Source organism: Sciurus carolinensis, chromosome 4 (genome assembly GCF_902686445.1).
Source record: "Sciurus carolinensis chromosome 4, mSciCar1.2, whole genome shotgun sequence".
Taxonomy (NCBI): Eukaryota; Metazoa; Chordata; class Mammalia; order Rodentia; family Sciuridae; genus Sciurus; species Sciurus carolinensis.
In genome coordinates this window covers 33,325,374-33,339,438 of record NC_062216.1, presented here as the reverse complement: position 1 = coordinate 33,339,438, position 14,065 = coordinate 33,325,374, and positions in this window count along the sequence as shown.

The following is a 14,065-nucleotide window of genomic DNA, read 5'->3' as shown; positions in this document are numbered from 1 at the left end:
AATTAATTATAGTGTGTTTCATGTGAAGTTGGGAGTGTCTTGAGGGAAATTTATGTTACTATTAATATAGGATGTAAGAGTTAGGAATGAAGGACTAAATAAAATTTAGAAAATAATACAAAATTATTTATTATTGTATTGGTATTATATTGTTATAGCATCTATTATATTGTTATAGGGAAAATTGATATAGGCCTGTTGATTTCAGAAGGGACTGTGAAGTGATAGGATAGAATGTAATAGAAAGTGATGGACTAAAATATGAAAAGTACCTTTAAAAATCAGAAATTTGAGGGGAGACAGTCAATAGAAGAACTATTAGGCTGGGTTAAGTTGCCAAAGAGTGAGTTCAAAGTAAAAGGTTCATAGAAACACTCTCCAAGTAAACACAGAGACTTTATGCTCAAATTACCACTTGTCCTTTGCTATAAACATTTTAAAATCTGATTTGGTGTGAATATTGTGGTGGGGAATAACTTGCCATTAAACATTAATGACAACTAATTTATTTTAAATAATTTGAAATAGTCTTGGGTTTACAATTTAGAATTCTTTTTTCTTCAGGACACGTAAAAATTCATGTACATTGGAGTATAACTTACAAACCAAATAATGGGTGTGCACACATAAAAAGAGTGATATGTGTACTTTGAAAACTTCAATTTTCTCATTTTTTATATACTATCTCAAATGTATTCTAAATACATTTATCAAAAAGTTACTTAAACATTATTTCTCCCTAAAATGTTTTATTTTATTTGGCAGTAACAGAACCAATTTCACAATGTTTCCATCTTTTGATCAATGACTCAAACAAACTAATGTTAAATATCCCTGGAGCAAAACAATGTCTTTTCAAAGGTTAAGTTTCTCAATGATTTGAGGATAATCTTTTCAAATATTACTTTTAATACTTGTTCCTACTAAAGTAATTTTAAGACTAAAATTTTGAACACTTTAAATGAGAGGTGAGAAAAGAAATGAAATTAAATAAAAACTTCCCCAGAGTCCTACATAGAGTTGTCAATTAGTAATTGAAGCAAGTTTTAACCTATCCTATTCTATAAGAGAGCAAAACACAAGAAGTTTGAGTGTAGGTAAACAAAATGGAAGAAAAATATTATACTGAATTATCTTAGTTTTGTCTGGATACTATAACAAACCTACCATAAACCGTATAGTTTTTAAACAACAACTACTCATTTCTCATAGTTCTTGAGACGTGGAATTTTAAGATCACAGTGCCAGCAGATTAGGTATATGGTTAGGACCGCTTCTCACAGATGGCACATTGTGTCCTTATGAGGGACAAAGAAGATCCATAAGACCTGTTCATAAGGTCCTATTCCCATCATGAGGGCTCTGCAGATCAGATTTCAAAGTATGAATCTGAAGATAACATACACATTCAGACCATGGCATCTGTGAAGAAAACAAACACTGAAATTATCTAGGACCAGGACATTGGTGAGGTCAGTATAGTCCTCTTGTCAAACACACAATTTAAATGAGTTTCATGGGTAACACTAATAATTGAATTAAATATTTAAAATTCCTGTCTTCAGTTTTTTGGAAGTAAACCAAACAAGATCATATGGTCATTCAATTTTTGAGGAAACATCATACTGTTTTCCATAGCAGCTACAACATTTTACATTTCCACCAGTAGTGCACAAGACTTCAGTTTCTCCACATTCTCACCAATACGTCTCAATACGTCTTTCTCCCTCCCCCCGTCCCTCTCCTCACTATTCTTGAACACAGGCATCCTAGTTGGGCTTGGTGGAGCAACCTATAATCCCAGCCACTAGGGAGTTCAAAGCCAACCTCAGCAAAAGTGAGGCGCTAAGCAACTCAGTGAGACCCTGTCTCTAAATAAAATACAAAATAGGGCTGGGGATGTGACTCAGTGGTTCAATCCCTGGTAACCCCCCTCTCCCCGCCCCCTGCCAATAAAAAAGGAAAGAAAATAGGCATCCTTTTTGGGCAGGGTTGAGAGTGTAGATGAATAATGGAGTGCCTACCTAGCACACACAAAGCAATGGCTTCCTTTCCCAGCATTTAAAATAGTAATAATAACAATAATAATAGTAATAATAGCCACCCTAGTGGGTGTGAAGTGGTATCTCCTTGTAATTGTGATTTGCATTTCCCTAATGATTAGTAATGTTAAGTGACTTTTTATGTGTTTATTGACTATTCTTATCTCCTTTGGAGAAATATATATTCATGTCAATTTGTTAGTTGAGTTGCTTGTTTGTTGTAAACATGTAGGAGTTCTTTATATATTCTGGATATTAACCCCTTATTAGATATGTGATTTGCCAATGTTTTCTGCCATTTCATTGCTTCTGTTTTACTCCATGAATATTATTCTTTGATACATAACAGTTATTGATTTTGATACCATCTAAGCTATATTTAACCTTTAAAAATAATGTACTTTTAAATGTAAGAACTAACTGAAAAAATTATAATGAACAAATGCCAAAATTTTAAACAGAAACAGGTCAGTACCTCTGATTTTTTTATTTGCTTCTGGCTCCAACATGGCTAGGCACAAGCAATTGCTGTGCATCTTCTAAGCTGTGTGTTGTAAAACAAATAGTTCTAAGGGTTCGGACACCTCTATTAAATCTGGAGTAGATGAATCATAAGAAGGGTTATTGAGATGTTTTGCTTTGTGCAAAAAAGTTTACATTCACTTTATTTTCACTTTATTTCCTGAAGAGAATAAAGAACCAAATTCAGATGTGTACTTCAACTTTTTTCCTTCTAGATAAATGTGATTATTCTTGTCAGGTAGAAAATAGTCTTATTTTTTAATGGGAATCAGAAGTGGAAATGGTGCCATAGGATGGTTGTCCCAGGGCAGAGAAGGCAGGTTGCAAAGTCAGTAAAACCCGTTTTGTATTCACGGTTTGCCTAAAGCTTCTACTAACCCAGAGCAATCATGTTTTCATATTATGTGGGAAATCACAAGTCAAGAAGTTTGTAAATGTTCTGAAAGCTCATGCAAAGTTTGTGATATTAATAGATTTAATAGGTGTCATTTAGATTTTGTAAATGTCAGCATATGGCACTCCAAAGCTTCTTTTTATTTAACCACTAGTGACTACATGTAGATTTACCTTGCTGAGCATAACACACACACCTCTCATTGTTCTACATCTCTGTTACCTCTACTGTTGCCGAATGAAAAAGTAAACTATATTAATGTACATTTTCTTTTTGTAGAATTACCCATGTCAAACACTGAGACCTTCTTTCTTAAATGGTTGGATCAATGATTGACTTCGTTTTGAAGCTAGTATTTAAGAAAATATTTAAAAAGAATGAAGTTCATGCACTCAACACCCTTAGAAATCAGTCCTCAAAGACCACTGTACCACTTGTCAATCCTACAGACACTGCCAGGTGACAACAAAGACCATGAAAGTTGCTTGTAAACTGCTTTGAATTGGAGCAGTTTACTTTCTCAATAGATGAGAACAGAGAGTTTTTTTAATAAAATGAAATTCAATTTTATAAAGCCATCTGAATCTTTTAACTGCTTTCTTTAAACGCATAGTAAAATCTTTCATGTGAATTTCATTAAGCTTCAAGGTCATTTAGGAGAAAATGGTAAGCATATCAATGACAGAAGTGTTTTGCATTTAACACAGGTGTTTGCCTATGAAATGAATACGTGCTAAGACTGGAGACCCATTCATTCCTTTTCTATTGTTACTATTATAATATTTGGAAAAAGATCTTAGTATACCATATATTCTTTCACTCTTTGTTTTTTTATAACTAAGATTATATCTGCCATGTAATAATAAATACCTTCATGTCACTCTGACTGCCTTTTCACTTGTAGTAAATGAAAGAGAGACATAGAACTATTCCCTCAATTTATTTTTCATTATATCTGAAATCCCAGGATTCTTCAAATACTTTTTAAAGATATTATATATATATCTTTGTACATACATACATGATCAACTAATGTACATACATATATGATATACATACATATATGATCAATTAATCATTGTAAGGATATTTTAAAGTATTTAAAGTATATTAGAATTATGGAAATTCATGATCTGCACATACTGTTTCTGTAATACATATTCAGTTTTAATTACGATTATTGTCAACAGTAAAGAAAAATATTTGAAAATGTAAGGTAGTCTTTATTTTTATTAATTCATGAAGTGTAGTCTCTTGTTAGGGTAAGAATCTGAATTTTTACTTAGTTTATATATGCTTATCAAAAATTTGTTTTAAGAAGACTATATATATATATTAATGTGCAGTAGTATTGACTGAAATTCTATTACACAGATATGTCAAGATACAGAATTTCTGATATAATTTGTTAGTATAATTTATGAAATTGCCAGGATGATCATAAAAGATTTTCTCTTGGTAAATAAAAAATTAGCATTGCTAATAAATTTGAAAATCATGTGCCAATTGAGCTTGTTAATGGGTGCACCTCAGTGATGAGTGTAAGTACTATATACAATTTGGAAAAAATATTGCCAGTAGAAGAAATCTACACTAAAGGCAACAAAATCTCTTAAAGACAAAATAATGAACAATAAAAAAATATGTTTTGTATTAAGGTGATCTGATTTGATATTTCTCAAATATAAAAGACTAGCTATGATAGTCTTGATTAACCTTAATGCTCCAGAATAGTGGTGTATAATTAATTCAATTTTTGATGGAGAATTAATTGGCATAGCTCTACTTTGTTGATTAATTTTCTTAAAATGTATTAGCATAGTCTCTACCTTAGTAAATAAAGTATAGTAATCATTCTCAGAAACATAATTTCTAGCTAAATGTAGTCATTATTTAAACAGAAATTGAGCTTATACTGTGTTGTAAAATGGTTTGAACATTGAAAATACAAGGATGAATTAGTCCTAGTTTCCTTTCTATTGCATTCTCAGATTTAAAAACCCACCAGATGTGCTGAAACTGACTGTGTATCACACATGGGCCAAAACAGATACTTTGAAACAGTTTTCAATCTTTGACCATCTCATGGGTGAAAATGATATCCACTATATGATATTCACTGCAATTTAGTATTTATTTCATTAGTGTTAGCTTTGTTACCTTTCATCTTATAAAGTTTGTTTGTGGTACTTAGACTTTTTTTTTATTCATTGCCTGTTTTTAGAAAGATTGTTAGTCTTTTCCTAGTGCTATGGAGAAACAAATGGAGTCATGGTCATTTCTTAACCTCATAGATTTAAAAAACATATTCAAATGTATCACTGTTCCCCCCTCCTGGGAAATTATATCACACCTAGAAGATTTTCTCTATTCTAACCTTACTTCTAATTCTTCTAAAATTTCCAATATCACATTTGTAAAATTTATTTTTTACTTAAATATTTAGCTACTATGGTATAAAGTATTTTTATGGACCTATCTGACTTTATTCATTTATTTTTGCCTAGAATTTTCCCACTTGCCTCATTCTATGAATTTTGTCTATTTCTGAATTTCTAGTTAGGTTTATCTGACTTTCTATTTACAGTCCCTTATTTCCCAATTTTAATTATTATTTTGTTGTTACATTAATATTTAATTTGTTTTGGTGCCTAAAGCAAATACTACTTTTTTTCTAATCCCCATTCAGAGTCATTTGCTTCCTTCCAGGTCCTAGAAATAATGCATTCTCTATGAAATGCCATCTAGAATATAATATGGACCCCAAGAAAACACTGGCACGGGGCTTCTTCCCCTGAGAGTTTGATAAACACAGGAGGAACTGAATAAGAAATCTATGCCAATGCCTGGTAATTGGCAGATTCTTAGATGATGTTATAAAGCAGAGACTTCCAAAGTGCTACAGAGAATATCAATACTGGTCTCATACTGGCTGAATTTCTCCTATTATTAAAGGTACAAAAAAAAAAATAGTAGGACCCACTTTTGGTTTGAAATTGAATACGTAGAGGTCCAGAGCAGAGTAGCTACCTCCACTTGTCCCCAGAATGCACTGATGTCTTATCTACTTCTGTCCCACTTTTTGTTACACTTGTGACTGAAAACCCTATAACTGTAAACACAAATCTGCACTGGAGCCCAAATTATTTTAAAAAGGAAGGCAGCCCTGTGTCTTAAAGGGCCTATATAGGTTTCCTATGGCTTCTACAACAAATGTCTACAGACTAAGTGGCTTAAAATGGCTCAGAATTTTATGTAACAGCTATGAAGTTCAGACATGGGTTTTACAGGTCTAAAATCAAGGTGGGAGCAGAGCTACACGTTTTTTGGCATTTCTGAAGTCCCTAGGATACGATCAAGGTTCTTGCCCTCCTGGCCTCCCCCAACCCTCAGTTTCTTGATGCCACATGCAGTCCTTACCGCATGGCACCTTTTTCCTCCTCAAAACCAGGCATGTAACTTTTTCAAGCCTCTCATTCTCCCACTCTCTGTGTCTTCCTGCCTATTTCTTTCTCTCCTCCTCTCTCTGCTCTTCTTTGCTTCTGTCCTCACATCAGCTTCTCTCCCTCACTATTTTTGTCACCATTTAACTAACTCCACGTATATCTCTTTGGCAGAACCTTCCTTGATAATCCTTAGGCATACCTAGATAATCCAGGATTATATCTCAAGATCCTTAATCACATATGCAAATTCCTTTTCATCCTGTGAAGCAACACAGTCACATACTCCTGGGATCAGGATGTGACCATTTGTGGGGTGGCATTATTCAGCCTTCCACAGGACCCAACAGGCCAATATAGGAAACGCAGCTGCAAGATTAAAATGTATTTCCCAAGGCTGAAGATGTAGCTCAGTGGTAGAGTACTTGCCTAGCATGTGCAAGACCCTGCTTTCTATCCCACAAAAGAGAAAGAAAAAGAAAACATATTTCTATGGAAATACAGCTCCTAATGAAGTGAGATTAAAAAGTCAAAATAAAATTAGGATCACTTGAAACTCAGGAGCAGAAGATACACACACACACACACATATACCCTCAAACATTTTTGTCAATTAAACAATTAGAATATTTGAAGGAAGAGACAATCAAATTTGGGACCACATTTTATCTTGGAACATCAAAGGCAAAAATACAAAATGAAGAAATACTGAAGGACAATAAAAAGACTGTAGGACAGATCCAGGAAGCACATCATAAAAATGATAGGCATTCCAGAAAGATAAAATGGAACAGATGGAAGAAAGGCAATAATTAAATAATAGAAGATAATTCATCTGTGATGAAAAAAGACCTGCATCTGCAGACTGAGAAGGCTCGCTGAGTTCCAGGCTGTATTGATGAGAAAAGACACACAGTTGGCATGCTCTGTGAGCCTTCTGAAGGATAAGGACAAGGAGAGAAATAACACAAGCACACAATTACAACACAAACTCCTTAGAAAGGGAAAATGAGTTAGTATTTGGGGTTCTCCTGTGCAACATTGGAGGTTACAGAACAGGGAAATACTATCTACAAACACATAAACCATGTAACAGGAGAGCTCAAAATAGTACTCATATGTTGGTGACAAAGAAATATTTTGATAACACATAGGAAATCAAAGACTATATCACTCATATGCCCTATCTGAGAAAGACATTTAAGAAAATCCTCAAACAAATGAAGAACTGACCTGGATCAGAAATTTCTAGATGAGGGGAACAGGAAGCACAGGAGGGTGAGAAGAACATCTCTTACATGGTTGAACTGACATGTGTATAATTGGAGATTAGCAGATAATAAAAAAGGCCAATAATATGTGCAATTGTCTTTCTAACAGAAGGAACATAATGCTGATGAATGTCTAGGTACCACACAACTGTACAAAGCATAAGAGTTTGGGGAAGGAGAAAGGGTTATTTTTTTTTCTAAAGCTGTCGTCTAGCAGAGATGTTGGAGAAGCGCAGAGAGAAACGATGAAAGTGTTCCAGAGAAGTATCACTTGTGGAAATTAAGTGAAGGTTGGACAAAAGAGAGGGTCTTGGAAAAAGAAAGAAATGTCATCTTGTTTTCAAATACACTGAACCATGGATCTTAACCCTTGGTCAAAGAAAAAGTGATGATTCATGAAATAGAAAAGAAGAATGTGCAAACTAACATGAGGAACCTCACAATTAATGGTAGCTATATTAAACAAGCAAACAGTAAGAAAATTAAAAATGAAACCTATTGAAGACTCACATACTCAAGTATTTATTTGATTTAACCTCCCACATAGAACAACCCAAACAACCAAACTATGTGAAATAATGATGTTAAAGCCTATAGAATGAGGCAATGAAGATCAATGATCCATGAGAATTAAGAAACAAAGATGGGATCCCTAGGATTACCCCAGTTTTCTTATTTTTATTTTATTTTATTTAAAAAAATATTTTTAGTTATAGTTGAGCACAATACCTTTATTTTATTTATTTATTTTTATATGGTGCTGAGGATTGAACCAGGTGCCTCACCCATGCCAGGAAAGCACTTCAACACTAAGCTACAACCTCCATGCCCCCAGCTTACTTCTTTAAGAAACTTTTCACATCGTGTGGCAGTGAGGAAGAACCAAGGCAAAGCTAAATGTGTTCCAATGTTGAGAAGATGGAGCTAAAAATGCAAGGAAACCAAAGCTGCTGGAGTTTGTAGACCAGAGCATCAGAGGGAAGAGAGCTATTTAGAGAAAACTTTGAGATCTGGGGAGGGTATGTGTCTCTTAACCTGAGAACATATCAACAATGATATGTGAAATAAAACTATCTGAAAAATATAAAGTACCAGATGAAAAACACTGAGTCAATAGTACCAGGTGGTTAGGTCTGAGAATGCTGCTCGTTCCCTATTAGCCAAACTGGAAAACCTCCTAATTCTTAGTACATTGGGTAGAATAGTCAAATAGAGCATATATTAGTAGTGGGTAAAAATTGACTGTAGGGGAGAAAATATTGATTTGATTCCATGTAATAAACTTTAACAGCAAGACCTAAATCTATTTCCAACTCACCTAACTATATCCCTGAACACAAACAAAAGATTATTTTTAGGAATACAAAATATTTAGCATCATCAAGGTATAACTCATGATGCCTGTCATCATCTATACAAACTAGCAGGGATATAGAACCCATACTGAGGATATAAAATGAATAAATCCAAATTAAAAATTGATATAGATGTAAGATGAGCAGAAAAGAACATGCTACAGTTATTGCAATTTCATTCTTCATGTTTAAAAGGTACTGGAATTGGAGATAAAAAGAAGACCCAAAGTAAAGTTTTAGAGATGAAAACTATACTGTTGGAGGTGAAAAACTATGGATTGAAATGAATAAGTGATTAACTATTGAAAATATTAATGAAAATAAAGAAATAGCAATAGAAGCCATCAAAAATGAATAGAGCAAAAATTAAAATAATAAATAAATGAACGGGGAATCAGGGATGTGAGAGCATCTCAAATTATATCAGGAAAATTTCTTAAAGAAAATATATTTAATGAAAAATTTTCCAATATTGTGAAAACGCTAAACACAGAAATTTAATAAACTGAATAACCATGAAGAAAATTATTTCTAGGCACAAATTGCTTTAAGCCCATGATAAAGAGGAAAACCTTTAAATTGTCAAATAAGAAAGTCACATTAAATGAGAAGTACAAAGGTACAGCTGACAGGAGCTTTCTTTTAGAAAACAATGCAAACAAGAATAAAATAGAACAATATCTTTAAAATAGTAAAAGAAAAATAATGCCTGTTCCAAGTTAAAATGTCATTCAAAACCAAAGTCAAAAAGCTAATTTCACACATAAAAAACTTGGAAAAAAGTCCCTTAACAGCTGACTTGCAAAAAAATACATTTTTAAGAAAGTTTTCTTTGCAGATTGAAAAAATATCTATCTATCTATCTATATATATATATATAAAGCAGTAGAAATAGCCATTGCATGGGTGTTTTCATATTATGTAAAACTATTTTAAAAGCTGACATATAATAACAATAATATACTGTAGGATTTATCACATATATAAACAAAATTTATTACAATAATGGTATAAAATCTGGGAAAAGAAATAGAAGAATATGATTTTAAGGTTGGTATACGATCCACAAATTGGTAGGCTCTCACTTATAAATGACTGTGAAGAGTTAAAGTTCCACACTATAGATCTCCAAGTGAAAAATACATATTTTAAAAATCCCAGAAAAGAGATTAATAAAATAATAAACAATACTCCAAAAGAGAAAACTATAGCCAAGCAAGATGGAATGAATAACAGGATGATGGACTTGAGCTGTATTGTGTTACATGCAAATGATTTAAACACCATCCATACAAAGCATTGGTTATCAGGATACATATATTTAAAACAGAAATATTAGGTTGAAAGATTCAATATTTACAGATGTAATTCAGGTTAAATGATGCCATGAGGATAGGGCCCCAACCCAATTGAAATGATTCTCAGAAAAGTAAGACACAGAGCTGTATATGCACAAGGGAAAGGTCATAAGAAAAGGAAAAAGAGGGTGACCATCTGTAAGCCCAGTAGAAAGGCCTCAGGAGAAACCAACCTCACACTTATGCTCTCTTAGAAGCCTCCAGAACTTTGAGAAAATAAACTTCTGGGTTTTTTGATAGTTGTTTTGTGGTGCTGGGATTTGAACTCATAACCTTGTGCATGTGAGATGTACACTCTATCAACTGAGCTATAGCCTCAGCCCTCCTGTATTTTATACTACCTAGAATATGGCTTTTTTTTCCCCCTGGAAGTTCTAGAAGATTAACGCAAAAGAGCAGAGTTACATGCTTTCTAAAGATTTACTGTAAAGCTAAATTTTAATATTACATAAAGTTATGCAAATTGGTAAAAATTATAGAAATAAACCCTAATATGTATAGGCAGTTGATATTTGACCAAAGAACAAAGGCATCTAAGTTGAGAGAGGATGGGTATATCAATATTTAGAATTGGAATAACTGAACAATCACAAGCAAAACAAAGAACTTTGATCCATAACTCATACCACATATGGAAATTAATTCAGAATCAGACATAAATATAAAACCTAAAAATATAAAACATCGAGAAGATATTTATTTGTAATAGCCTCAAATTAGACAAAACTCAAATATCCATTAACAGTTAAATGGATTAAAAAGTATTATAATTTTACCATGTAATGAAACTCAGCAATAAAAAGGATCATCTACTAATATATGAAAAAGTACCAGTTTTGCTCAAAATACTATCAATGACAGAAACAAGATAAAAAAAGTACAGACTATATAATTTCATTTTAAAAAATGCTTCAAAAAGCACACTAATCTACATTGACAAAAAGCAGATCAGTGGTTGCAGGACAGGGCAGAGGGCAGGCCAGGAAAGTGGGAATCACAGATACACTCACCATCTCCATTGCGGTGATGTTTGTTTCACAGGTGTTTACAAATAAAATTTTGTCAAATTTATCCATCTCTGCACTCTAAATTTGTTCATTTGATTATATTTCAACTATATACCATAATAAAAATATGGCTAATTCTGTGGAAGTATATTCTCTGTCTATAATGTTCATTATTAATAAAAGACTGAAACTAATTATTATAAGCACAATATTCTGTATTGATTCTAACATTTAGAGAAAAATTCATCAGAAAACATAAACTTAGGAGGTCCGGCATGTCCTCTGTGACTTGGACAAAAGATTTATGTTATAGACCTCATCAAGCTTTTATGAAGTAGTACTGAAACCTAGTCTATCTGTTGTTAGAACATGAACTTTATCATATTCACCTTCCAAAACAATTACATCAACATTGTCTAGGAGGCATGGTGCACATAAATTAACAAGAGAACTGTACCTTCATTAAATTGATAAATAGAAGCTGCTATTTTCAAACATAGTGCATTTTCAATAAATATTTTGAAATAAAGTAAACATTTCAGCATTGAATCTTCACTTTCTTTATGACAAGCAGGAAGAACATTGAGGATAATTTTTAGTAGAACAAAAAGAAGCAATGCTATACGCACAGCTAAAATTCTACTTAACATAGTGCATTATAATTGCATACCAGGACATATTAAAAAGAAAAATAAATAAATAAATCAGAGACTATGGTGTCTCATTTTGAGCAATGCATCAAAAAACGAATATTCTTTGCAAATTGGAACAAAATCTACATAATTACTTGCTCTTCAGTATTCAGCTTTACTTGAATATAGTTTTGTAAATTTCCTTGTAACTGCTGTGGACAACGTACAGGCTCTCATTTTTATGTGCCAGCATAAGTAGAATAGAGAATCCCTGCTGGGTGCTCTGTAACACAGCCTTCATTTCATTCCAAGACTGAAATTAAAAAAAAAAAAAAATGATGTATTCAAAAGAGAATTCTAAATTTTCACTTTTATTTATATTGTATTATTATAATGCAGTTTTGTTTTTCCTGCTGTTGGTATGATTCAGGTTTTACCTCAATGTTCAACATTATTTACTCATTTAAAATATTTATTGAGCACCTAACAGGTGACAAGTGGAGTCCTGAATAAATGAAAACACAGTGGAACTAAATAGTCAGGCTCTTCCTCTTAGAATTTACACTCTATCAGGAAAAAAACTGAAAGACAGGTGGTGGTTCATGATATTGAGAAAGGTAAGTACAGAGAGGGTCAGGAAAAGACTCTCTGGAACTATTTCTTCAAACTACAACCTGCATAGACGTAAGTCTTACTATCAAAGGAAAGAGATCATGCTGCAAAAGCAGCATAGGAATAAGGAGTGCCAGGTAAGAACCTGTAGTCATTAAGACACTGCCCAAGTGGAAATAGGCAATTCCATGTAACACAATTTCAATAAGTATTTTCAATTGTTTGGAATTCATGACCTACTCAGTAACATAAATTGCAATTGTATCATTAAAGTGACTAGAGATTTTATTGCATTTTTCCTTCCATCTAATATTAATTTATATATGTTAGATTTATCCACATTTGGTGCATAAAAATGACGGTATGTTGACATCTAACCTGTAATGACTTCAGGAGGATAACATGCTTTCTAGATCTTTATTTCCTGGTGTTAAATTCTTTAAATCATAAGTTTAAAGTATGCTATTACTTTACCACGGTTACAGAACTTTTTAAAAAATATTAGTGTAGTAGATGGCTATGTTCCTAGGAATGCTTGAAGTTATAGAATAAACATGGCGCAAATTCCTGGGGAGCATATTTTACTCTATAACAAGCAATTTAAAACATTTTATATTAAAATAAATTCATCTGCATTACAGAATAGAATGCAAAATGTATGCTCTTTTAAAATAAAACATGGGCATTCAAGGAGATTTCACATGTATAGGGAATCATTTAAATTATACTTCTTTTTTTTATTCTTTTCTACAATAAGGGCTGTAAGTGGTACATTAGTAAAAAATTGAGAATAGAAATTTATCATTTTAAATTGTCTATTGTTATTCTTTTGGTAGTTGACTCTTAGCATTCAATGAATTCTCTTCTACCTGTGAAAATACATACATATATAAAAATTACTTCTAAGAAAATATATATATGTATATATGTAATATGTTGAGTAATGATCAAACTCAAACTAATGATTCTTTTAAAAATATATTGCATATGATAAATCCTTTTGGATATATTTCCAAAGTAAAATTATAAATATGAAATAAATTTTTCTCACAGAGTGCATCAATAAAGTTTTTGGAGACTTGCATTCTGATCTGGTAGAATATCCACTCAGGAGAATTAAAGTGTTACTAAATATATTTGTTTGGTTTATATTATTTAATTATCAAGTAAATCAGTTTAAACTTGACAGAACAAAATATAGTTTAGCATTATTTCATTAGTAATGAATATAGAAAACTCATAAATACAAGTATAATTTTACATTTTCCAGAATAACGTATCCTAATTTTTGATTAGTTCTTTTTAGATACAAATGACAAGAGAGTGTATTTTGATATACATACATGGAGTATGACTTATTCTAATTTTTCCTTTTATCATCTACTATAACTCAAATAGATTAGACCTCAAAATTTTATAGGGCATTTAA